At 43.6% G+C, this 24,086-nt stretch overlaps 2 long non-coding RNA genes across 2 annotated transcripts in view; both read right to left on the reverse strand.

The window, feature by feature from the left end:
* LOC118081307 (uncharacterized) overlaps window positions 1-18,911 on the reverse strand; it is a 40,939-nt gene extending 22,028 nt beyond the window's left edge. The window contains exon 1 of the long non-coding RNA XR_004692056.2: window positions 17,807-18,911. This is a non-coding gene — a long non-coding RNA (uncharacterized LOC118081307). The remainder of the gene's footprint in view (window positions 1-17,806) is intronic.
* Window positions 7,072-12,060, reverse strand: LOC132591880 (uncharacterized). The gene is made up of 2 exons (XR_009557294.1): window positions 10,259-12,060; window positions 7,072-8,450 (listed from the first exon to the last, which is right to left on the reverse strand). It is a non-coding gene; the product is annotated as an uncharacterized LOC132591880 (long non-coding RNA).
* Window positions 18,912-24,086: the final 5,175 nt, after the last annotated feature.

Here is a 24,086-nt window from a genome sequence, read left to right on the forward strand (position 1 = left end):
ACCCAGTGCACGTAGTTTTAGGAGAGGTGTCTTCTTCCATTCTTTTTTCAATTCTAGCCTTGAATTTGGGCTCTACTCCATGGACCTTTACACATAGTAGCCATTTGTATGCATTTGACTTCATGCACACTGCTGTGGAACAGATGTTGCACTGTTGGGGAGGCAGAATATGCAATAAGGTTAGGGAAGGTGGGGGGGGCAAACTCCAAAGGTTTGAGAAACACTTTCCTTCACTGAGTGATGATGATATATAAATACATCTCAGTAAGTCAAAAGGAAAATTGTTTTAAACTAAATAAATAAGGCAATGCCTCGGCATCTATATAAAGGCAAAGGTGACGTCCCTTTAGAGTGTGCTCGGACAATTGAAGGAAATTCTTGGGTCTCTGTGCTGAGCTCACAGGCTGAGGATTTGCGACAGACAGAGTCCTGTAAGATTCCCCCCCCCCCCAATGGAAGAGCTTGTGGTTTGCAGCAAAGGCGAGTGTACAGTTTCATCCCCATGGATGAACTGCCGATACCCCTGGATATGGAGCAGTATATTACATACTGTTGTGTTGGCATTTGTCCAGAGAGGATATCTGCTTTGATTCCCTATCTCAGAACATCACACAATGGACGGCAGGATCATGTGGAGGAGAGGGAGCAGGCGAGAAACTGCTTGAAGCCAGACTTTTACAGATGGGTACTTCACTTATGACTCGAGCGGGCAGAGTTGAATTCTCAAGCAGAACGTTCTCTGGACCCCTGACTTAGAGGCAAAGAGGCTGCTGGGAACTTCTTCCATTTGGTTTGCGAGGGGTGCTCCTCGAGAATGTTGTCCTGCCACCTTGGAAGAAAGAAAGGCCGGCAAGTGGAGGCTTACAAAGGCTGGGACATGCCCAGCAGTTCAAGTGGAGGCTTTTTTATAAGATGGTCCTGAGGTGGAAGACCACCTCTTTGCCTCAGCCTGTCACCCATATCTACACAGAGTATGAAATTACCCGCCAGAAGTGCAGGACGGAGGGGGGGGGGGGATTCTCCCATGATTGGCAGAGTGTGCACTTTATTTTGGCCTACTCCACAACCTCTAATTTTGAATGTGGTGATGTTATCTGGCTAGCTGGCATTCAAACCAGGACACAACTGGCACGTAGTGTGGACAGGGAGGAAAAATAGAACAGACTACCCTGGAGAGCACCCTGAGACACCCACGTGGTGATGGGGTACTATCCTCAAAGTCTTAAAAGCAAGCTGGTTCCAGTGTTCTTGAAAGACCACGGACTCAGCTAGATTGGTAAAGATAAAGCGTTTTATATGCATTGTATATGCATTATGGGGACACAGGTGGCTCTGTGGGTTAAACCACAGAGCTTAGAGCTTGCCGATCAGAAGTTCGGCGGTTCGAATCCCTGCGACGGGGTGAGCTCCCATTGCTCGGTCCCAGCTCCTGCCAACCTAGCAGTTCGAAAGCACGTCAAAGTGCAAGTAGATAAATAGGGAACGTACAGCGGGAAGGTAAACGGCGTTTCTGTGTGCTGCTCTGGTTTGCCAGAAGCGGCTTTGTCATGCTGGCCACATGACCTGAAAGCTGTACGCCGGCTCCCTTGGCCAATAATGCGAGATGAGCGCCACAACCCCAGAGTCGGTCACGACTGGACCTAATGGTCAGGGGTCCCTTTACCTTTACCTATATGCATTATATCCCTGTGACACCAGATGGCGCTGTGGAGTTCCGTTTTCGCCAACGCGATTTCTCATACAGAGTTTACGACACATTTAACTGAAATGCTTCTTTGATGTGTCTAGATCCAGCCCACCTTACTCCCTATAACCAGGCCTGATCTGTGTAATATGCAAAGTGTGGTGAGACGGGGTTACGCAACTCTCTCTCTCTCTTATGAAATCAAGCTGCCTCTGTCTGCAATTAGTTTTAGGCAGCACGCTAAGCCTAGGTTATTTCGCCAGGCTTTCTTATGAAAATGATTTAGTCTTTTCATAACCTTTTCAAATGACCGATTCTTTACTTTTTGTTTAATGCATTTTGTTTATTTTATTTTATTTGTTGGTTTTAAAACTCATAACCTTCTTCATCACATGTTCACAGTCATTATGCGTGGGGAACAAATTCATTTTGGTTCACATTTAAAGTTGGACTACCTAATCTGCACTTCCTGAAACAATATGCAAATGATTTTGTTGTTGTTGTTGAAATGCACTTGCATGGCAAGGCCCCGAGCCCACCACATTTCTTAGATAATGAAACACATGGGCACCAATACTTTGGGTTAATGGGATAAATAAGGCCACAACTTTATTGGTTACAGATGTGAGCGATATTGGCTTAGGCATTGGAACTGAACCAACTATATCTGACTCCTGCCCATCATGCAGGTAGTCTCATAAGGGTCAACCACCAGTAAGGGGGGGGGAGCCCTGTTGGTTTACATCAACTGCGAGCTCCCCCAGGGTCCCCAATGGGGTCGTGGCATGGCCCTAGCCCATACCCAGGCTTCGGACAGGAGTCACACACCCGGATCCCTTTAATGGAATACCCTTAAAGAGGAAGGGCAGGTGAAGGTCACAACCTCCCCTCCCATCAACCAGGTTTACCAATGCCTAACCACCACTCGAGCCAAACAGCTCGCCACCAACACCCTCACACCTGCAACACTTCCTAATCTGCACTTCCTGAAACAATTTGTAAATGTTGTTGTTGTTGTTGTTGAAATGCACTTTCCTAAATTATGTAGTTCATTTCTCCAACCAAATAACACGTACAAAAAGGCATATATGAACCAGGGATAACTGAACTTAAAAGTGAATATATTAGTGAAAATAATAAACATAAAATACATTAGGGTAGAGACAATTACTTTGCGAAAATATGCTTGGTATGCAAAATTCCGTACAAACCGTGTGCATAACAGGAGATTCTTGAACTAAAATGCTGGTGTGTTTTCATGAGGACATTAGCAACAATGCAAACTGATGTGGGAATGAGGAGAAGTGAACTTAAATACTGGAAAAATGAGAAACTGAGAGAAACCAAAACTGACATATTTGCTCATCCCTGCTAATGAGTTAAAAAGGACTTTTAAACATGCAGAGAATATTGAAGACAGAGATGAGTCAAAGAACCCACATGCTATACACTGGGATAAAGTAATCCATTTATATAAAAATAACTACCGTACTTATTTGCCTTTTTATTTATTTGTTTATTTTAAAAAAATGCTTGCTATTGTTTTCTTTCCTGCCAGGCAGCCTGTGGTCTGACTGTGGCAGTGAAATCATTGTCTTTTTGTGGGCTGAACTCTGTCATCCTGTCAACTGGGGAGTGTGACCATCAGAAGGGCAAGGTTAGGTCACTGCACCTGGGACAGATTTGTATAAACAGGCTTTTCCTGCTGTCTGTCTCCCTCCCTTCATGTCCTTGATCCCACCCACAGACTGTTTGAAATTGCAGGCAGGAGTCCTGCAGGGAGAGGAAGAGGGGGGGGGGAACCTGGGTGAAGTGAAGATAGTGGCCTGATTGTGTCTTTATATGCATGCTGCTATTTTTTCATCGGAGTTTAAGCAGTGATTAAATTTCCCCCTCTTTCTTCCTTCTCCTGCAGTCACCATGTATTGTAACCATGGAAATATTTGTGACTTGTGGCTTTTATCTGTACAGTTTCCTAGCCAAGATGATACATCTATTTTCTGTAAATTTCAAAGTAGCTTCCATCTTGGTCCCAAATAAATGAAATTTGGGTTCTTTGTACCTTTATACTCAAAATCAAATATATCCCAGCAGGATCATGAAATCATTCTTTCTCCCAGTTAGCAGGGCAGCCCTAAATATGTCTACTCAGAACTCTAAATACACTTCTGCCATTAAATATATGGCAGCAGAACACCCCTGGTTACAACATTGTGCCCAGGCTTCTAAACCTACTGTTTTCCTAAATGTTAGTCTGACCTTAGCAAAATTCCCATTCACCCTACTATAGAATCATGGGTTTATGAATGGATGCTTTTAAAGAATGGGGATCAACTTTAACTTCAATTTTAAGTAATGTGCCAGTTGCGTGTTCAGACCCAGAAACCTCCCCCGTAAATAAATTCACACATGACTCAAATTTTAGTTTGCTTTTTGGCAGAATTTAGGCCACAACTTTATTGATTACAGAAAGTGAGTGGTTGCAGGCTCTGGTTCGACTAGATCCCTGCACCCTTGAAGGTAGCGCTGACCCAGAGCTCTATCAAAGGTCAGCCAAGGGTCCACCACCCAGATGTCCCCCTGGACTCAGGCACGGGCACAACCCCCTCACAGTCCCAGGATTCCTTTAACAGAATAACCTTCACATAGGGATGGCGAGAACATTCTTCCATCCCTATCACCTGAACCAGTGCCTATCCGCAACCTTACAAGTTGTGATGATTTGCTACGCAGCCGGCCAAATCCAAATGGCACCAGCCAGTCAGCCAAGTGGGGGAAAATCCTGTTGTGCCCCTGTCCCAACAACAGATGACACACAATGGCATAGCAAGGTCAAGCACAACAAGCCCTAAAAGTAGGGAGAGGTGGGCGGTGTTCCAAATGCACACACCGAAAGAGGAAGCTCTGGGTCATGTGCATGGGCATATATAGGTCCCTCAATCCGTTTGGACTGTGCCCCATTGGCCAGATTGAACCCAACATCAAGGGACCTACCAATCGGGTGCTGTGGCTGACCAATCTTACCCACCCACAACACAGGGTGTCAGTTTCCAGGTCTCATTTCAACACCCAGGTGTGTCTCCAAGTAACCCATGTAGAAATTTATTTTACATTTTGCATTATATTCAAATCATTTCTTCTAAAGCAATCCTAAATTGCTGTACCATATAACAAGCAAGGTACAGTTTCAGCTAGGAGGAACTTTTACCGTCAATGACCCTTGGTATAATAAGCTGCCTTTATAGTCCCCCAATGAATATGCAGATGGGATTTTGATTGCCTCACAATGGGTGTGCCATAGAGCACCTTCACAAAAAATGAAACCCTAAGTACTCAAATGAACAAGTCATTTATGATGCTTATGCCTTTTGGCAAACACCATCACTTTAGTCTTACCGTAATTAGTAAATAAACCTCCCTGCTTCTGATAAGTAAGCTCCTGGAGTCTATGACTGGGTGTTGAGGTTAAGGACCTGGGGGAAGCCAAGTGTCTGTAATAAGTACATTTCCCCTCTCCTGTTGTGACTAAGTGGTTAGGTCTTGAATCCTGGGAGCTTTTGGCCCAGACAGAGCTGGTTTTTGCCAGGCATGAACAAGGAAAATGGAGCCATGTCGTCCCTTCTCCACGAATGGGGCTCAAAATTCATCTCCTGATTCCCAACTCCATTTACTGTGGTGAGCCTTGGGGGATTGCTGCTGTTGTTGTTGTGTGTGCATCCTTCTTGAATTTCCTGGCCCTTCCTCCCCTGGCTGTTTGTAGCAAGAATATTTTATTCCCTGTGTAGCTCTTGAACCCTTGGCCTGGGAGGGGGGTGCCTGCTGTCTGCAGGGGAACAGGGGGTTGGACTGGATGGCCCTTGTGGTCTCTTCCAACTCTATGATTCTAGGATCCCTACCCAGGAGCTTCATATGTGATGGACTCTCTTGTGAACAGCACAAGGAGATTCAAATCCCTGTCTGAATTGATAAACCTGGCAGTAATGGGGCCATTTCTGTTTTGTTTTCTTGGAGCTGGAGTAGTTTGGGTAGCACTGTGGCATCATGTGTGTTTTTGATGTAGGGCTGTGTGCTGGAGACATGTCACAGTGAATTCATTGTAGGCAGCGTGAGGAAGTCAGCACTGGTAAAGCCCATTAGTTATAAAACTAGTGAAGTTTAAGCCTAAATGGCCTCAGCCTCAGCCCAGTATACATGAAGGAGCGTATCCACCCCCATCATTCAGCCCAGATGCTGAGGTCCAGTGCCAAGGGCCTTTTGCTAGTTCTCTCACTGTGAGAAGCAAAGCTACAGGGAACTAAGCAGAGGGGCTTCTCGGTAGTGGCGCCTGCCCTGTGGAATGCCCTCCCATCAGATGTCAAGGAAATAAACAACTATCTGACTTTAAGAAGACATCTGAAGGCAGCCCTGTTTAGGGAAGTTGTTAATGTTTGATGGTTTATTGTGCTTTCAATTCTGTTGGGAGCCTCCCAGAGTGGATGGGGAAACCAGCTAGAGGGGCAGGGTATGAATAAATAAATTATTATTATTATTATTATTATTATTATTATTATTATTATTATTATTATTATTATTTGTTGTTGTGGCTGCTGCTGCTGCTGTTATGTAAGCTTGAGGGCCCCTAATTCCAGAGGGGTCCCAGAAGCAACTTTAGTCCACTTTGTTTAATTTTGGGGGGTCTAGTAGACCCAATTCAAGTCACATGACTCAGATAAAAAATAATAAATTTATTTCAACAATACCTGAAACACATAAAATATGCATTTTTTATTTTTACGGGGAAAAGTACACAAAACCTAATTCCATGTTAGATGGGCTTGCTGAAATAATGAATAAAACACATATGGAACAAACTCCAATTCCCATCATCCCTGACCTTTGGTTGCACTGGCTGAACCTGATGGGAGTTGGAGTCCAACGATCCAGAGGGCTGCAGCTTCCTCACCCCTGTTGTAATGTTTAAACCACCCCTGTATGAGCATCTCTGGTGACACACCTGCTCTAGCGCCATCTAGAGGCACAAGCTGCTGTGGGAACTTGCACCTGCCATTGAATTGCACTGCAGCCTTGGGATTTTCCTTGGGGCTTGCCCATTCCGAAATAGCTCAGAACCAATCTGCCAAACACCTGGCCCTGGACATAATCGCAAACCAATGTGGTGTGTCTACAGGTGCTTAGTCTCCCAGAGTTGCAGAACTGGATGCCACAAATCAATGCCTGACAAAGCGGGAGAGGGTGAGCAGTGAACTCGGTATAAGTGCAAAAAGATCTGAAATCAATACTGGAATGATGTTTGTGGGGTGGGGTGGATTGGGGGGAGAGACCAGGCATTAAAGTATGCAGTCGCTCTCTTTATTTATGAACCTGCCAGACATGTAAAATCTACACCCTGCGGAGTAACTGTAGGTGCTTAATTGACTGCCTGCAAGCAAAGCATTACAATGCCATTACTCCATCAACTGCAAGGGAAGGCACAGTGGGTAAAACCAACTTGTAAGTAAAGTTTTCACACCCCTGCTCGGCAGCTGACTCCCTCGATACCTTTTGGGCAATCCTCTTCCCTTATCCATTCCACGATCACATCCACAGCAACTGAGTTGGGCCAGACCAACTGAGTCTGATGATTAGAAAGAAACTCTGCCACGCAGCAAACATCCAGGCTTTCTAGGAGAGACAGCAGATTCCAGGAGAGATTTTGCTGGAGTACAGCTTTCCTGGAAGGGCTCCATTAACATCCAGTTTTCGTGTTAAAAATCCATTTGGTGCACAGATGGAAGGGGAGAAACAAAACACAGCTCTTCCTGTTTTTTATTTATTTAAACCGTTTGCCTTGCCACAGAGGTCACCTCTCTGGGACCGATGTCAGTGGTATGCAATGAAAACAATGGAGAACCTCTGGGGCATTTTTAACGATGAAGACATATCCTAACTGCAAGGAAAGTTTGGCAGCGCAGAAGCTGTGGAATATCTTCCCTTGGAGCTTCCAAGAAAAGTTTGGGCCTGCCATGTGCTGCGAATGATGCGTTAGGGCAGGGGTGGAAAACTTCAGGCTTGGGGGCCAAATACAACTCTGCAGGCCTCACTGTGTGGTACTTAGGACCCTCATAGGGCCACACAACCGCTATCAGTCAACATTCTGTCTCTCCAGGCCAGACCACTCACTAGCCTTGCTTGATACCTCTCCTTGCCTAGCTGGGATGTGTTGTTGAACTTTGATAATGCCTCTTGTTTGCCTGGATGATGGACAGTGTATGTGAGAATATGCAGGAACTAGAGAACTGTAAAGAGCTAGCATTTGTTTGCTCTGCCCACCATTGCCTCTGGCTCAACCATCATGGGCAACGTTGCCTAGAAGGGTTAGATCAGGCATCCCCAAACTTCGGCCCTCCAGATGTTTTGGACTACAATTCCCATCATCCCTGACCACTGGTCCTGCTAGCTAGGGATCATGGGAGTTGTAGGCCAAAACATCTGGAGGGCCGCAGCTTGGGGATGCCTGGGTTAGATGCCCAAACTTCTGAAGTGATCTGGAATACCAGTACAGATGAAAAGGAAAGAAATAGTAGGAAGGGTAGAGTCCTGGTTCATAGATTTTTTGGGGGGTGAACAGTGCCGAAATAGCATAGCCGTGGGGTCACATAAGCGCCTTCCCTCCATCAGGCAGACAGCCTTCAGTATGAAACATTCTCTTCATATGAACATCGGGTTCCACAAATCCCCATTTCTTGTAGACATTCACACAAGCCCTGTTGCATACAATCCAAGTGTCCTGAAAAAAAGGGGGGACATTCTGTTTTTTTATCTTGACATCCATTATCTCACACACATTTGGGGGCAAGGCAAGAGATCTCGCACAGAAAAAAAAGCACTTTTTTGGGGGGGGGCGAGAGTGAGGCACGGGTCACGTGACTCTCCTGGGAGCGTGCTGCAGAAGAAGGGCATCCTGGTTTTGAGTCAGAAAAAGTTGGACTGTATGCTATTGGCTGGTTATGATGAACACATGGTGGAAGAAGGAGGGTCATATGTACTGTCACCACTCCCAGTCTCCGCATGTTCTGCCACGTCAACTGGCCCATAGTTGCTGAGACAATCTCAGTACTACTGGCCTTCACAGATGTCCAGGACTGCCAAAACCACATCACGATCTTGCGTTATTAAACTATGCAATTTGCTCCCACAAGAGGCAGTGATGGCCACCAATGTGAATGTCTTTAAAAGAGGATTAGACAAATTCATAGAGGATAAGGCTATCAATCGTTACTAACCCTGATGGCCATGGTCAAAGGCAGCAATGCCTCTGAAAATCAGTTGCTGGAAACTAGAGGAAGGGAAAGTGGCTGTTGTGCTCAGGTCCTGTTTGCTGGTTTTCCATAGGCATCACATCTGGTTGGCCACTGTGAGAACAGGATGCTGTGCTAGATGGCTCACTGTCCTGCTCTAGCAGGCTCTTATGTTCTTATCACACAAACAGAATTATTTCATGTTGGGTTCCTACTACAGTTAGGCATCAGAAAGAGCCGAAGGAAGGAAGCCACCAGACTCCAACAGTTGGAATGTTAGAGACCGAATTTTCTCTCTAAGGAAACAATTACCTCTAAGGAAATTGGGGGTGAAGAGGAGATCAAGAAGAAACTGTTCATTTCTCTTTTCTGAGAACAGCTTGCAGGTGTGTGTATATTTTACTACCCGCACATCCATCTTGATAGTGTTGATGGATTTACTTTTTAAAGCTTACATTCCCCACCAATAAATTCATCATATGGAACATGCTATATCCCAGTAAGGCAGCTGGGATATGGCTTTTATGTTATTTTGTATGCTATTCTGCTGCCATTATTTCAACACTAAATCTCAAGAGAAACCTCAGCATATATATCACCTTCAAAAATTAGTCCCTTTTAATTAAGGAATTGGCAGAGGGCGGGGTGAGAGAGAGAATGAAATGAAACGTATTACGAGAAATGTCGATATGTTGCTACACATGTTAAGAACACCAGAAGAGCCCTGCTGGGTTAGGTCCCTTTGGAACCTCTATGGGACCTACAGTATAGGGAGCCCGGAAACACGGCCTGTGTGCAACAGCAACTGGCCCTGCTTGCAGCTCCCTGCAATTGGTATTCAGAGACATGCTGCTTCCGACAGTGGAAGGAGCACATAGCCGTCATATCAAAACAGGATCAGAGAGAAACCATTGTCTCAAGGGCTTTTCTGATGACACAGCCATGGTCAGGGCTTGTGCAAAGCATGACCCCGCTTGAGGCCTGCAGCTCTTCCACTTACCTCCTCTCTCTCTATTCCAGGCATCCCCAAACTTCCGCCCTCCAGATGTTTTGGACTACAATTCCCATCTTCCCCGACCACTGTTAGCTAGGGATCATGGGAGTTGTAGGCCAAAACATCTGGAGGGCCACAGTTTGGGGATGCCTGCTCTATTCAATAAAACACAGCTACAACCACTAAACAGCTTTTTAAAAGTTATACATAAGATAATTATCAAGGGGGTGGGGGAAACAGAACATCTAATTTTAAAATAAACTTAGGTAACCCAAGTATTTGCATGGTGGTAGTGCTCCTGACCTTGGATCCTGACCTTGGATCAAGCCATGGCCCACTAGTTTCATCAGTTTCATCAGCGTTCTCCAGAAACTGTATAATGAAGGTGCCAATCACAGCTCTGTTGGTGCCAATCACAGCTCTGTGGGGAGGGAATTCCACAACTTAGGGGTCCCCTCTGCCAGGCCGCCACCCCACTGGGCAGAGGAGCTACCACATTGCTATGTTATTAGAGCTGTGGACTTTATGCCATGCTATAGGCTATAGGTAGGAGAAGATAGGACTGGGCTGAGTTCTGAAGTACATCCCAAGGCAAAGTCATGGTGATCTCAGTCCTGCTGCCAAGACTGTGATGAACGCATCAATTAGTCATTTTCTGTTACACTTTGTCATTCATATTTATCAGGCTATGCCAGAGAGTCAAGGGCGATAGAATCCCTCAGAGAAAGTTGCTTGTTGTATCAAAGCAGGAACACCAATGCCTTGTTCATCATGCTAAGCAAGGCCAGGTATGTTTTTGTAACCTTTGGTGTTGGGGGCACTTTTTTGTGGGGTTCTGTTTGTGTGCACAGCCAGTTGCTGTGTACCTTGGCAGAGACAAGCCTGTCTCCAAGATGAAGAAAGCTATTTCCATCTTTTAATAAGTCGTTCCAAGTTTCCTGTGATGTTATAAATAAGTGGGGCGAGTGGTCAGCCTTATTTGGCTTAATTTGATATGGCAAGAGTTGGAGAGTGGAGGGTAAAAATAATAATAATAAGGAGTCTCAATCTCTGGAGCTGGAATCGGACCAAGATTTTCCCCCTTTCTCCCTTTCCAAATGTGATAAAGGTTTATCGCAAACTCTGCCTATCATTGCAACTGATACAGTGCCTGGCCTTCATGTCTATATTTGTTCAAGGGCTCTGCTCATGGTCAGGCCCCTGCATGCTTGGTGCATGAGGTCACCCTGAGCTGGGCTTGCTTTGGGGAGCTGGCAGCTAGGCTGACAAATGTTGCCTAAAGTGCTTGTCCTTCAGGATAAATGAAAGTGCTTGTGAAACAAGGCCAATTAACTGGAAGTGGAGACGCACCCTGCAAGTTTGTAATGTATTAAGGGCACTAATGCCATATTTAATATTCCTTTCAGCATCTTGTACAGGGCAGGTTCGGAGCAAGGGGCAGCATTCTTCAGAGCAGTTGTTCTAAAGCTCTGCTGTGCCAAGAACAAGTCTAAAAGAAACGGTGTCACACAGAAGAATTTCCCTTGTGTGTTAAAGGCTTATCTAATATAGTTTCATGTCCGTCCGTCCCCCACTGGTCAGTTAGAGGCCTATGGGAAGCCTGCAGACTTGACATGAGTGCAATTCTGGGGCATCTAGACCAGTGCAGAATACACCACATGCTGGCTGTTAGCCAAGATCCCAGGCAGAGGAATTTGCCAGCTCTGCTAGCCATACACCTTCTAATTGGGGACCACTGGTGTTGTCTAGGCTCATTAATTTGGGAGGGAGCTCATTTAGTGCAGCCACTTAATAGGAAAGCAATGGGGGAGAGGGGACCTTCTAATGTTGTGAGGTGACTAAAGGGCTGAAACTGTCCCATCCCGACACACCAATGATAGCAGGAATCTCTCTTTCATATCTGGGTACTGTATGCTTCCCAGCCAAGGTTCTGGACAAGAACTAGTATCCTAAATCATGAAATTACAGAACAATTAGGTCGTGTGTTTTTTTTAAAGCAAACATTTGTAATTAGTTAGTTAAAATAAAATGTTTGTCTGAATTACCTCTGCTCATTGTCTCTGGCTTCATTGGATGAAGCGGAGAGGAAAAAAACAGACAATTTTTTTTTTTGCTTATAGGTATGAATTTGTTGGGGAAAGTAAACTACCTTAGTTATAAGAAACAGGGTGGAAACAGAGGTAAATGTATTGAGCAGGAACTTCTCCCTTCCTTTTCCTAGCCTTCCTTGAGGAGGAGGAGGATCATGTAAAAATCCATAAAACCTATAATTAAATTGGGATAGCCCCCACCAAACTGCCAATACTGCTTCACAAATTTATCCCTGTATTACTCTTGAGAATTAAAAGTTCTCCCAAATAATAAAAATGCCTTGAGATATGCTTCTGTTTCTGCTTTTTGATTTGTAATGTGGGGGGGGGGAAGTAACCCCAAATAGTTCCTCTCTGTTATGTATGCATTGGATTAAAATGAATCCTGAGCAAGGTGCCTCAGTGGTATTTGAGGTTTGCAAAAGTTAAAGTGGGATGTTTATGAGGTGGACACAAGTCGAAGCAGGAACTCCTGAAGCACTTCATGGTGTCTCAGTGATCCAGACATAAAAAACACTTATTGGCAAGATTCTGCCAAAAGCAAAAATAATATATCTCATATTCCTTGATGGAATCAAGGGGAAAGAGAGAGCAAGCACAACAGTAGATAGAGAGTATGGATAAAATTCTATTATGTGACTGTCAGAACTACCTGGTAACCAAAGGGGGTGATTTTACAAGCACTGTCCAATCCTAGTGCTAGGGGATGGGAGGAGTAGCTTTCCTAGAGTGAAACTTATGTCTTGAAGATTAAGGAAAGTGTCAGGAAGGAAATGATGGGCTGGAGAAATCCTTCACAGTAGACTGTTCTAACTTGTAACCAGAGAGAATAAGTTTACCTTGGAGACCAAAGCCCTTTTGTTCTTCCCACACCAAAACCAACTTCTAAACTCCCTAGCCCAGTCCCTGACTGTAATTTGGCAGGTTTCTTACCCAGGGACATCTCTTCCATTTTTTGCAATTTTCAAACCAATTGCCTTCCAAACCCACAGGGGATAGCAAATAATTCATTTTTATGCACCCCCAAACTGTAATATCTGCCTGTATAAGAAAACCACTGCAAACATTCTTCTGAAATGTGACAGGATTTATGCCCTCAGAAGGAGTAACCGTTCCTGAAAATTTCATCTGATTTTGTCTAATAATAATAATTTTTAAAAAGATATATAGTTGTTCAGGGTTGGAATAATATTTTAGGGGTGTCCAGCACAAAAGTCCCTAGATCCACTCAGGAGGGACTGCTATATTCAAAAAATTCCATTCCCTTTTGTCAAAAGCAAAAGCATAGCTATATTTTTTAAATTTCCCAATAGTTAATAAGGGTGTGGGGAACAAAGCAGACTTAAGACTCCCCCCCGCCCCAACTTGATCGGAGCCAAATCAGACTGTTTTAAGAAGTGGCAAACTAGAGTCTAAACTGAATCTTGTGGTCAGTACACACTATTCTCAGCAAGCTCCACTTCAGACAATGTCTAAACTGCATATTTTCTTGTTAGCCAAAGTGATGCCCTGAAGGCAACAACATTATGAACTGAAAAAAAGCAAGGTCTTTTTCTTTAGAATGTCTCAGGTTATATTTTCAGATCAAAATCATTTGCAAAATACAATCCAGATGTATTGCTATAGATATTTCATAGTTACTGCAGAAAGGTATATCAGTGTTGCACACACAAGAAATTAGCTTGCTTGATGAGTCATAATATTAAATAATTTCCTTTTAAAAATATAAAACTAAAACCTCATCTGATTTCATTACATTCTGTGCTGTTATTTCCAAGGTGATAATGTAATCAAGATTGGTCAGAGTGCTCTTCCTCACTGACTCTGCAGTCTTAAGAATATGATTATGCTGGGATATTTCTTAACAAAGCTCCTCTTTGATTTCAGGATGCTGGTTTTATAATGCTGGCAAGAATTGAATCAAGATGAGCTTAGTTTAATTATGAAAGGTATGTCTGTTGGTTCCATACGGGGGGAAAACAAGCTAACCAGAAAAAGTATTCAACTGAACAAATGTCAAGTCTAGCAAAAATAGTGACATTTAGGCTTTCTATACTATTGGCTTTATTTGAAATGCCTCATATGCTTTGCCAAGGAGGAGCAATTTTTTACTTAGGGCAGGAAAGTGGAAACTGTGGACTCCAGACATTGTTGGACAATACCTCCCTGACCACTGGACTGGGGCTGTTGGGACTTGGGCATCTAAATGCATCTAGAGGGGATTTCCCTGCTTTAGGGAAAACCTGGTGACTACATACAGTAAGAATGAGCGCTACCTCCTTGAGTTTCCAGCAGCAACTATGCCCAATGCTAACAAACAACTAAATTTCATTTGTTTTCAAAAAAGCAAAACCTCTCAAGGACACCAACAAGGCAGAGGGGGGGGGGGCGCATTGAAATCCACGGGATTTTATTCCAAGCAAGCGAGTTAGGGATTTGGGTGGAAGAACCAATTTCTATTACTGTCCAACTCTCAACCTAAGAGAGACATTAAAAAAACAGCAAGTCAATATCTGAAAAATCAACAATGTAGAACAGCTAAAGGTCTTTTCTGGAAAGCCGAAAGTCAAAAGTACAAGATGATTAATGATGATGGCCTCTATTGATCCTATTAGCAAACAAATTCACAAACAAGTGTTCATTGTACCAGGGAGGTAAAATTCCTATTGCACTCAGGAACCCAGCATTCACTAATTTATTACATGTGAAGCAAGGTCACTGAATGCTTTTCCCACGATCAATGATATTAGAAAATGCATTAATCCTTGGACATGAATCAGTGGCATGGCCCTTGGGAGAATTCACAGGATCCAAAATGACTTTCATTGTGCGTTGGAAGTGAAGCATTTATTTCTTAGCCTCCTGGATGCAATGTACACTTTGAGTTAGCCAAGTATAATCTGTGACTTCTTAGCAATCATCTCACTGCACTTCAGTCCCCTTGGAAAAGTTTTGTGTCTTGGTAACGTATGGCACATTTCTTACCTTCATCACTGCTAAATTTATGTATGCCAAGATAACATTTTGGACACCAACAGAAGAGTAATAAGGTAAGGTAAAAAGGTAATTGACCCCTGGACAGTTAAGTCCAGCCAAATGCGATTATGTAGGAAAAACTCATATCAAATCACGTTGACTCAACATAAAAGGCTTAAAAGGAGAATGTGACTGATGGGTACTAAGTGTGGATGGAAAGAGATGTTTCTTAGCATCTGTGTATTCATTCTGCTCTTAAGTTACTCAAGATACAGAAAAAGCACACGAGGAAGACTAATAATGGGAGTTGAATTTCAATTAGGGTAGGGCTGAATATTCCATTATTTCAATATTCACTGGAAAGAATATTCAACCTAGCCCATTGAACACCAATAACTCACCTTTCTGAGCATTTGCTTTGCTTTGCTTTGATTCCATTGATTGCTTTGTTGTTCCCATTACTGCTTTTTCTGAGAGCTGTTTTCCTCCATGTTTGCCTTTCCTCATCGAAAGGTGATCACAGTGCCATTCAATGCAATCGGTTGCTGCAAACCTACATGCTTTTTGTTCCTAGTGATGTCCCAAAGCCCCACCATCTCAGCCTTACATGCACAGAGATGTGCTTTTGTGTGCATGTGCTCCTCAACCCCATTCACAAATTTATATCATGTCCCTCCTTACATGCCTTTTCTTTTCTGATTACTCTAGTCTAGCTCCCTAGTTGTCCCTTTCTGCATCTTCCCTAGCACTAAAATATCCCCTTTGAGCTGTGATGAACTGTACACAGGTATTCTAACTGTGGTTGCACCATAGATTTGTACAAAGGCATTATGATATTATGATATCCTGCCAACCTAGCAGTTTGAAAGCACCTCAAGGTGCAAGTAGATAAATAGGTACCGCTACAGCGGGAAGGTAAACAGTGTTTCCATGTGCTGCTCTGGTTTGCCAGAAGCGGCTTTGTCATGCTGGCCACATGACCTGGAAGCTATACGCCGGCTCCCTCGGCCAATAATGCGAGATGAGCGCGCAACCCCAGAGTCGGTCACGACTGGACCTAATGGTCAGGGGTCCCTTTACCTTTACCTTTATTATGATATTGGCAATGTTGTTTCAGTTCTCTTCCCTAATGACATGCTTCTGGCTGGAAAAAAAGCATTGATAGCTAACATTGATTAAGAGACTTCCCATTTCATAAAAAGAGTTTTGAATATTGACATGTTTAGATTATCTTTCCCCTTCAGAAGTAGGTGACTCACTACCACATTATCTAATGCTTTAATAAACAATTGAACTTACAGGGCCTGAATTTTGAGGTGAATCATTCCCAAAGAGGCACTGAGATTAGTTTTAACCTGTGTCTAAACTGAACCACTTCAGACAGAAGGTGGTGCTCACATGGAATAATTCCCTTCTGTGCAAAAGGTTACCTGCATGCAGGAAACTATATTATCAAGGAGAAGTGTTCCAGCTTCAACCTCCCTGGATATCCTAGAACCTAGATTTTAATGTGCAGGGAGGTTTTTGCATAGAAGATTCTTCCATTTGCAATATAAAGTGTCCCAACCCAGACACTGGTTTGCCATCCCAGTGAGATCTGGATTAAATTTTAGGGATTTAGTTTCATTGCTTAGATTTTTGTAATATTTTATCTTTATAGTTACAGAGTGGGTGGGATGGAAGCGGGGGAACTTGTTTACAAGCTCTTGGGGTTTTCTATATTGGAAAATTGTTTTTATTATTTTATAGGATGCCAAGTGGCCTTCAGGCATGGATGCCTATAAATGAAATTTATTATTATTATTACTGTTATGATTACCCAATATATTGTGTTAAGCCCCTTGGGTCATAAGTAAAATGTACAATTTTAATGGAAAGGAAATCAATCTTCTACACTGTTGTTGCTAGAGTGGAACAAAAATACACAGGTCTCTCTTTTTTCCATTCTGAATAACAATAATAATGCTTTGAACTTGCATAGTAATTTCCATCTGAGAAACTAAGGCCGCAATCCTGTACCCACTTGCCCAGAAGTAAGCTACATTAAAATCTTTGGATTTAATTTTAAGTAGACATGTGTAGGTTTTCACTACAAAGGTGCTATAAATTGCAATTGCTGTTTAGTTATGCCACACAGGTCTGAGGTTACTAACAAAGAAAAACAAAAGAAAGGAAAATAAGTCTGCATGGGTCTACCTGAAAGACATCTTAGGAGTATATCTAAGATGTTACTCTATCACCAAGAGGCCGGCTGTAGTCAACACATGTATCATGGAAATGGAAGGCTTGTTCAAACGTTATATTAAACAAAGGTATACACTGTCTCTATAAATTTACAAGTGTATGTATGAAACAGTGTGCACTTTTTAGAATCATATAGAATCTATATAATGATTCTATAGAATCTTTATACAGTGGTACCTCGGTTTGCGAACGCAATCCGTTCTGCAGAGGAGTTCGCTTGCCGAGGTTTTCGCTCGCCGAAGGCACACTTCTGCGCACTCGTGCACTGCGCAGATTGCGTCTGCCCATCTGACACCGCGGAACCCGTAAACGGAGGTTTTTGTAAACGGAGCTAGGCGTAAACCGAGGTTCCACTGTAGAATGATAGAATTGTAGAATTGGAAGGGGCCCCAATGATCATCTAGTCCAACCCTCTGAAATGCAGGAATCTCAGCTAAAGCATCCAGGACAGATGACCATTCAACCTCTGCTTAAATACCTCCAAGGAAGGAGAGTTCACTACCTCCCGAGGGGCACTGTTCTACTGTCAAACAGCACTTACCGTCAGGGAGGGTGCCACTACTGAGAAGGTCCTCTGCCTGGTTCCCTGTAACTTTGCTTCTCACAGTTAGGGAACCAGCAAATTATCCTTGGAGGAGGACCTGAGCGTCTCGGCTGAGCAATGGGGGTGGAGACGCACCTACCAGTTCCAGGAATCACAGGTGGGGAAAGTGCTGTTGCATTCAGGGTCTGCTTGTTGGCTTCTATCTATTATGCATCTGGTTGGCCAGAATGTGAAAATAAAATGCTGGATTAGATGTACTTAGTCCACTCTGCTAGTAAATAACTGGCCAACAAATAATCAACCAAGGGTGTTTTGTGTCTTCTGACAATTCTCCTTCAATGCTTTTCCTGTCCCTGTCTACTATGGAAAATTTCTGGAACAAGTTTTTGGGTTTAAGAGGCTGTAGTTTTATTAATGGCCTGACTGGAATCTGATCATTTTATTTATTCTTACTTACTATTAATTGTGTTGTCTTTGCCGTGACTCTTTACCAAGTTGACATCTATAATGCAAACCGCATGGTGACAGAAGATTTTAAATGTATAACTACAGGCAAGTAAATCCTTTGAATGATTTTCTTTCTGGATAAGAAATATCATGTGTATTTTTTCCTGCATCATGACAAGATTCCTGTTTTATCTGCCTTTTATGCAATATAAGCTGTTGATTATATAATCAGCCCATTTGGATTGCCCGTAATTTAATCTGTTTTCAGCAGGTTAAGCAAAAATGATCCTTTAATTGTAATTGATGACTCCAAATGAACTTTCTCATGGTGGGAAAGAAAAGCTGAAGTGCTTCAGATGATAATCAAGTCTTATATTGCAAGCTTTCCTTTCATCCCTCAGGATTCCAAAGTAAGTTACATCTTATTAAACAGAAATATAGCATGAATTATTGGCTAAGTCCAGTGGTAATTACTTACAGTCCTCTGCTCCTTGCTCCCACATTCTGGCATTAGTGGGGACCATCCATTTTTGAGCACATTCTTTGCAAAGACTTTGTGTACAAAATTACCCTCTGGCTTTTTTAAAAGGGGAAACATCCTCATCTGTAAATAAAGGGGGAGGGAGAGATGGAGGAGACGTTGTGTCATGTCACACTTTCAGTCTTCTTAGTGACCTTATGCCACAATATGGTCAATTATTACATACAGCTGCTCTGATGGAACAATTCCAATTTATCTCACCAACACAACACACACACAGAGAGATTAAGCTTTTATATGAACAGATTTGGAACTATGCTGTAATAGACCATCTAACAAATCACATCAGGGGAACTGAGGTTTCAATTAAATCTGAATTGTTTTATACTATGTGGTGCTCTTTTCTTCCATATGCTGGCATTTAAATGAAAGCCAATCCACCTTGAAAATACAGAAATCTAATATGTGATTCAGTGTAGCTGCAACTGCATTAATCTGGTATTATTATTATTATTATTATTATTATTATTATTATTATTATTATTAGTGCTTTTTTCTGGGGGGACGCAGGGGTAGGTACACATACCCCTAAACATTTTGTGAATCTAACAGGAGAATAAACTTTATTTTTTTTAAAAAAAATAGTTTCTTCTCTAGCACGGTGAATTGTCAGTTCCATTGCTACCCCAAATGGCAGCCTCATTTTCTGTCACTGTGTTTCCTGCGTCTCAGACAGAAGCGAGTATTTAATGTGTGAAGTAGTATTTTTCCGTATTTGAACTATAAAATGGTGATTTTATTGAGACAAAATGAGAGTACCCCTAAACATTTTTAAAGCACAGGTGATGATGATGATGATGCCTTTAAAATGATTTATATTAAGCTCTCTTTCATTGTAATGGATTTTTTGTGTGCTGAGATACTGAGGGGGGCTGTATATTTTTTTTTATTTTTGGTTCACGGCTTTTAAAATGTTCTTAAAAAATTATTTTAAAAATAAAATCTAAACCCTCAATTATTTCCCAAGATTCTACGAACTTAAGAAGAGTTTGCTGGATCAAGCCAATGGCTCTAGTATCCTGTTCTCACAGTGGCCAGCCAGATGCTTGCAGGAAACCTGGCAGCAGGACCTAATTCTGCAAAGCACAATCCCGATTTTTGGATATTTTTTTTGTTTTAAGCCCCACATCCAATTCCATTTATACACAATGACATATTTAACTAGGTTCTTTTACTAGCAGAAGCCAACACAAGTCCCACCAGCATAGTGGAACTTCCCCCTTTCCTCACCCCATGCGTCCTGCGCCCCCACAAGTCTGCTCAGTAGGGTCAGGACAACCCCTCAAACAGTACATAGGCTGGAGGGGAAATTGTTTCACCTTTCAGGCAGAAATATTTGTGCTGATGGAATGATATCCTGAGTGTGACATTGAGCTCCATCCAGAATATATATCTTTGACTCTATAGCTTTAATAACTTGTGCCTGAGCTTGCTTTCCCCTCCTCCCTCCCATTCATTTTTCTTTATGTGTCCTACCAAGAACCATAAAATCATGGAATTTTAGAGTTGGAAGGGACCCAAGGGTCATCTAGTCCAACCCCCTGCAATGCAGGAATCTCAGCTAAAGCATCCATGGAAGATGGCCACCCAACCTCTGCTTAAAAACATCCAAGGAAGGAGAGACCGCAACCTCCCAAGGGAGTCTGTTCCACTGCTGAATAGTTCTTACTGTCAGAAAGTTTTCCCCAAATGTTTAGTCGGAATCTCCATTCTTGCAACTTCAACGTTACAAAACAGTTTGTTTACAACTGTGTTGCCCTTCTACCTAATGGGCAACTTGAAGCCATTGCATTGAGTCCTACCCTCAAGAGCAGGAGAAAACAAGCTTGCTCCCTATTCCATGTGACAGCCATAAGATATTTGAAGATGGCTGTCATATCCCATCAGATGTCAAGGAAATAAACAACTATCTGACTTTTAGAAGACATCTGAAGGCAGCCCTGTTTAGGGAAGTTTTTAACGATTGATGTTTTATTGTATTTTTAATATTTTGTTGGAAGCCGCCCAGAGTGCCTGGGAAAACCCAGCCAGATGGGCGGGGTATAAATAAACAAACAAACAAACAAACAAACAAACAAACAAACAAACAAACAAACAAATATTAACTCATCTCCACTGGCGAACGGTGCCGCTTGGCTGCCCGGAGTGGCACCCCCTGGGGGAGGGGAGTCACTCCGCAGCGTGTATGCATCGTATGCACACCGCCCGGCAATCCGCTTTGTAGCACACTCTGCTTCTTCCTGCTTAGGCGGAGGAGGCGAGGGGTGGGCCAGGGGCCGGGGGCACTGCCCGCATGTGCTGCCCCCGCCAGAGTGGAGCTAGTGTGGAGCTAGGGGCGGCCCGCCCCTTAAGCCCCTTCCTTGCTATGCGCCTGCTCCTCTCAATCTCCTGTTTTCCAGGCTAAACATACTTTTCCTTGCATTGTGAGCTTGGGGGGGGGGAGGGCAGGGACTGCCTTAAGTAAGTCACCATGCTTACCTTTTTGGCAAATAGTCTAAACAAAGAAACAACTTGAGTGGAATCTTAAAGATTGTCATCACTGTCCTCTACATGTCAACTCAGAAGACACCTCTACTGTGTTCAATAAGACTTACACCCGGGTAAGTGACTAAAGAATTGCCACTTAAATAGCTAAACAGGAAGGTCAAGATCAATCGTCCCTGTCTGATTCCACAGTGCCAGGGGACAGACTAACAGCCCAAGCATGAAGCCTTCTAATTTTATATCACTGGTATTAGTGTCCTCAGGTTGCTAACACAATAAGCTGAGTGAGGCTCTTCCTGACCAGCAGTGCCATGCCAGCTCTTTTGGGGTTAATCAAACAATGCAAGGCAGGAAAACAACTTGGCAAGTAGCTTCTAAGATGTACATTCTTCAGGCCAAAGTTCATCTGCCGGAGTCGTCTAATAGATCCCCCTTTGGCTTTCTGCACACTTTTGTTTTGTTTTAACTGCAGTGCTGTTGGCTTCCTCCTTGCTTTGCTTTCTGCAGATGTCTCCCTTTCAGTGGGCATGATGCAAAAATGGGACGGCCAAGTGTAACCCCCTACAGACTTCTCTCCGCCTGTCAGTCTAGACTCTAGGCGCTAGTGGGAAAAGCTCAGAAGCAGATTAGGCACAGCAATCCCTTATTTTCTTCCCCTCCAACTTCCTCTGTTTCTTTCCTCTTCCCTGTTGCCAGCAACTGCTTTGGAAGCCAATCTGAGCGGATTTTGATGTGCATTTTCCCAATGGACCCTCCCATTCCAATGCCGCTTTCTTCTATTTTTTTGCTCCTTTAGTAATCATGGTAACCAGAAATAACTTGCATCTTAAGTGTCCCTTCTTTCTCCGGGCCATTCTGGCTTGGAATCCAAAGGCCAGTCACCATTAGTTCAAACCCCATGAGCGTATCTGTGAACTGTAGACATATTTATTATTTGCCTCAATGGGCACCATCTCACACTTGCTTACATTCAATTTCATTTACTATTTTACTGCTCATTTACTCAGGTTTGGAGAGATCCTTTTGGAGCTCTTTGCAATTCCTTCTTGTTTTTACCACCCTGAATATTTTGATATCATCAGCAGACTTGACCATCTCATTGTTCACCCCTAGTTCTAGATCAGGGGTCCACAAACTTCTGTTGATGAGGGCCGGTGTTGCCAGCGCCGATTGCGCTGTGGGCCAGAGCCCGTGGGAGCCCGTGAGAGCTCACGCCCATATGTGCGCACACACACGATTTCTGGTGCACTTCCAGGTCGCCAGAACGCCGGAAATAGCTTGTGTGTATGTGCATGGGCCTCCTCCGGCCCAGAAGTGCGCTGGAAATTATGCTTGCGCATGTGCACAAGCTATTTCCGATGCTCTGGCGACCGATGCTCTGGCCATGCCGTACCACGCAGTTAAGAGCGGGTGGCGGCAGTGGGCGGCAGGGGTCGTCAGGGACCGCATAAAAGAGCCTTGTGGGCTGCATCTGGCCCCCGGGTCTTAGTTTGCGGAAGCCTGTTCTAGATCATTTGTGAGCAAGTTGAAAAGCAAAGGTTTCTGGTTCCTCCATTGGAAGAACTTGTCTACTTATTCCTATGTTCTGCTTCCCATTTCTCAATGAATTTGTCAACCAGAGATAAATCACTTGCATAAACAGCTTTTAAAAAAAATTCGGTTCCTAGAAGAGAGGCACAAAATGGATTTATGCAGTAGCTGAATTACCGTTGAATTATGTTCTGTTCTATTTTTAAGTAAGAATGGGCTGCTTAATAGATTTAAAAATGGTAGGTGAAAATGATTGGTGTATCATCTCTATTCAATCCATTCAATCCACTTGTCACCCAGTGAGCTTCATGGTCCTCCAGGCCCTAGTCCAATGCCCTAAGCACTACAATTTACTGGATTTCTAATCCTATTTCGACACTCTCTGTGCTTTGAGTTCAGTGAGGCTTGCTCTGCCAGGTAGCAGGTTCTGGATTGCAGCCTTAGGGTAGTTATACGCTGCCTTCTGACTTACAAATGCCCACAGGTTACAAAACAACAATGCTATCTCCCCCCCCCCAAAAAAGCATACAAAAGATGTCTTCCACCAGGTAAAAATCTATAGCCATACTACAAGGGTATGTTCTTATCAGGTGAGCTTCTGATAATACAAAGAATATGTGACAATGCTCTTTCCATGCACATTTGATTATACATGTGAGGGACAGGGGATATCGCGAAGTCCCTCCCCTCCTGAGTTCAAGCCCATCCCCGAGCACAGGGGAAAGCAGAGAGAGTTCCGATTCCAGTGGGGAAGCAGGAAGTCGTGTCCGAGGCTCAGGCAAGGTAGCGGAGCCAGGGTCTCAGGTGGAACAGGAAGGGGCAAATAAGGGGGGGAGACCCATCCCCCCAACTCCGGAATTGCGCAGAAAGAGGAGAGGAAAGAGGATGGGTCTACCGAGGCTTTTGTGTTGGAGAAAGACGCGCCAAAAGCCATTCGGAGGTTCTGAACCCGACTGAACACATGGCTCCGTGTATATAGCAATGACTTCAGCACTGTAAATACGCAGCACCAATAAAAGAATAAAATGCAGAGCTGTGTAGAGTCGTTACTCTGAAGTAGCCCGCTCCGGCCACTGTGACAGCAACCTCCGAATCTTTTTTGGGGGCTACTTTGGAGTTGCCGGGATGAGTGCGTCAGAGGCGGAGAAATGGCGGCAGATCGCGGAGAAAGCCCAACAGGACCTGCAGCAACTGGCGCTGCAGGCACAGGGGGAATTAAAGGCAGCTAAAGAAGAAACCAAGAAGGTCCAGGAGGACCGGCTACAACTTGCGGAA

Source organism: Zootoca vivipara, chromosome 1 (assembly GCF_963506605.1).
Source record: "Zootoca vivipara chromosome 1, rZooViv1.1, whole genome shotgun sequence".
Lineage (NCBI taxonomy): Eukaryota > Metazoa > Chordata > Lepidosauria > Squamata > Lacertidae > Zootoca > Zootoca vivipara.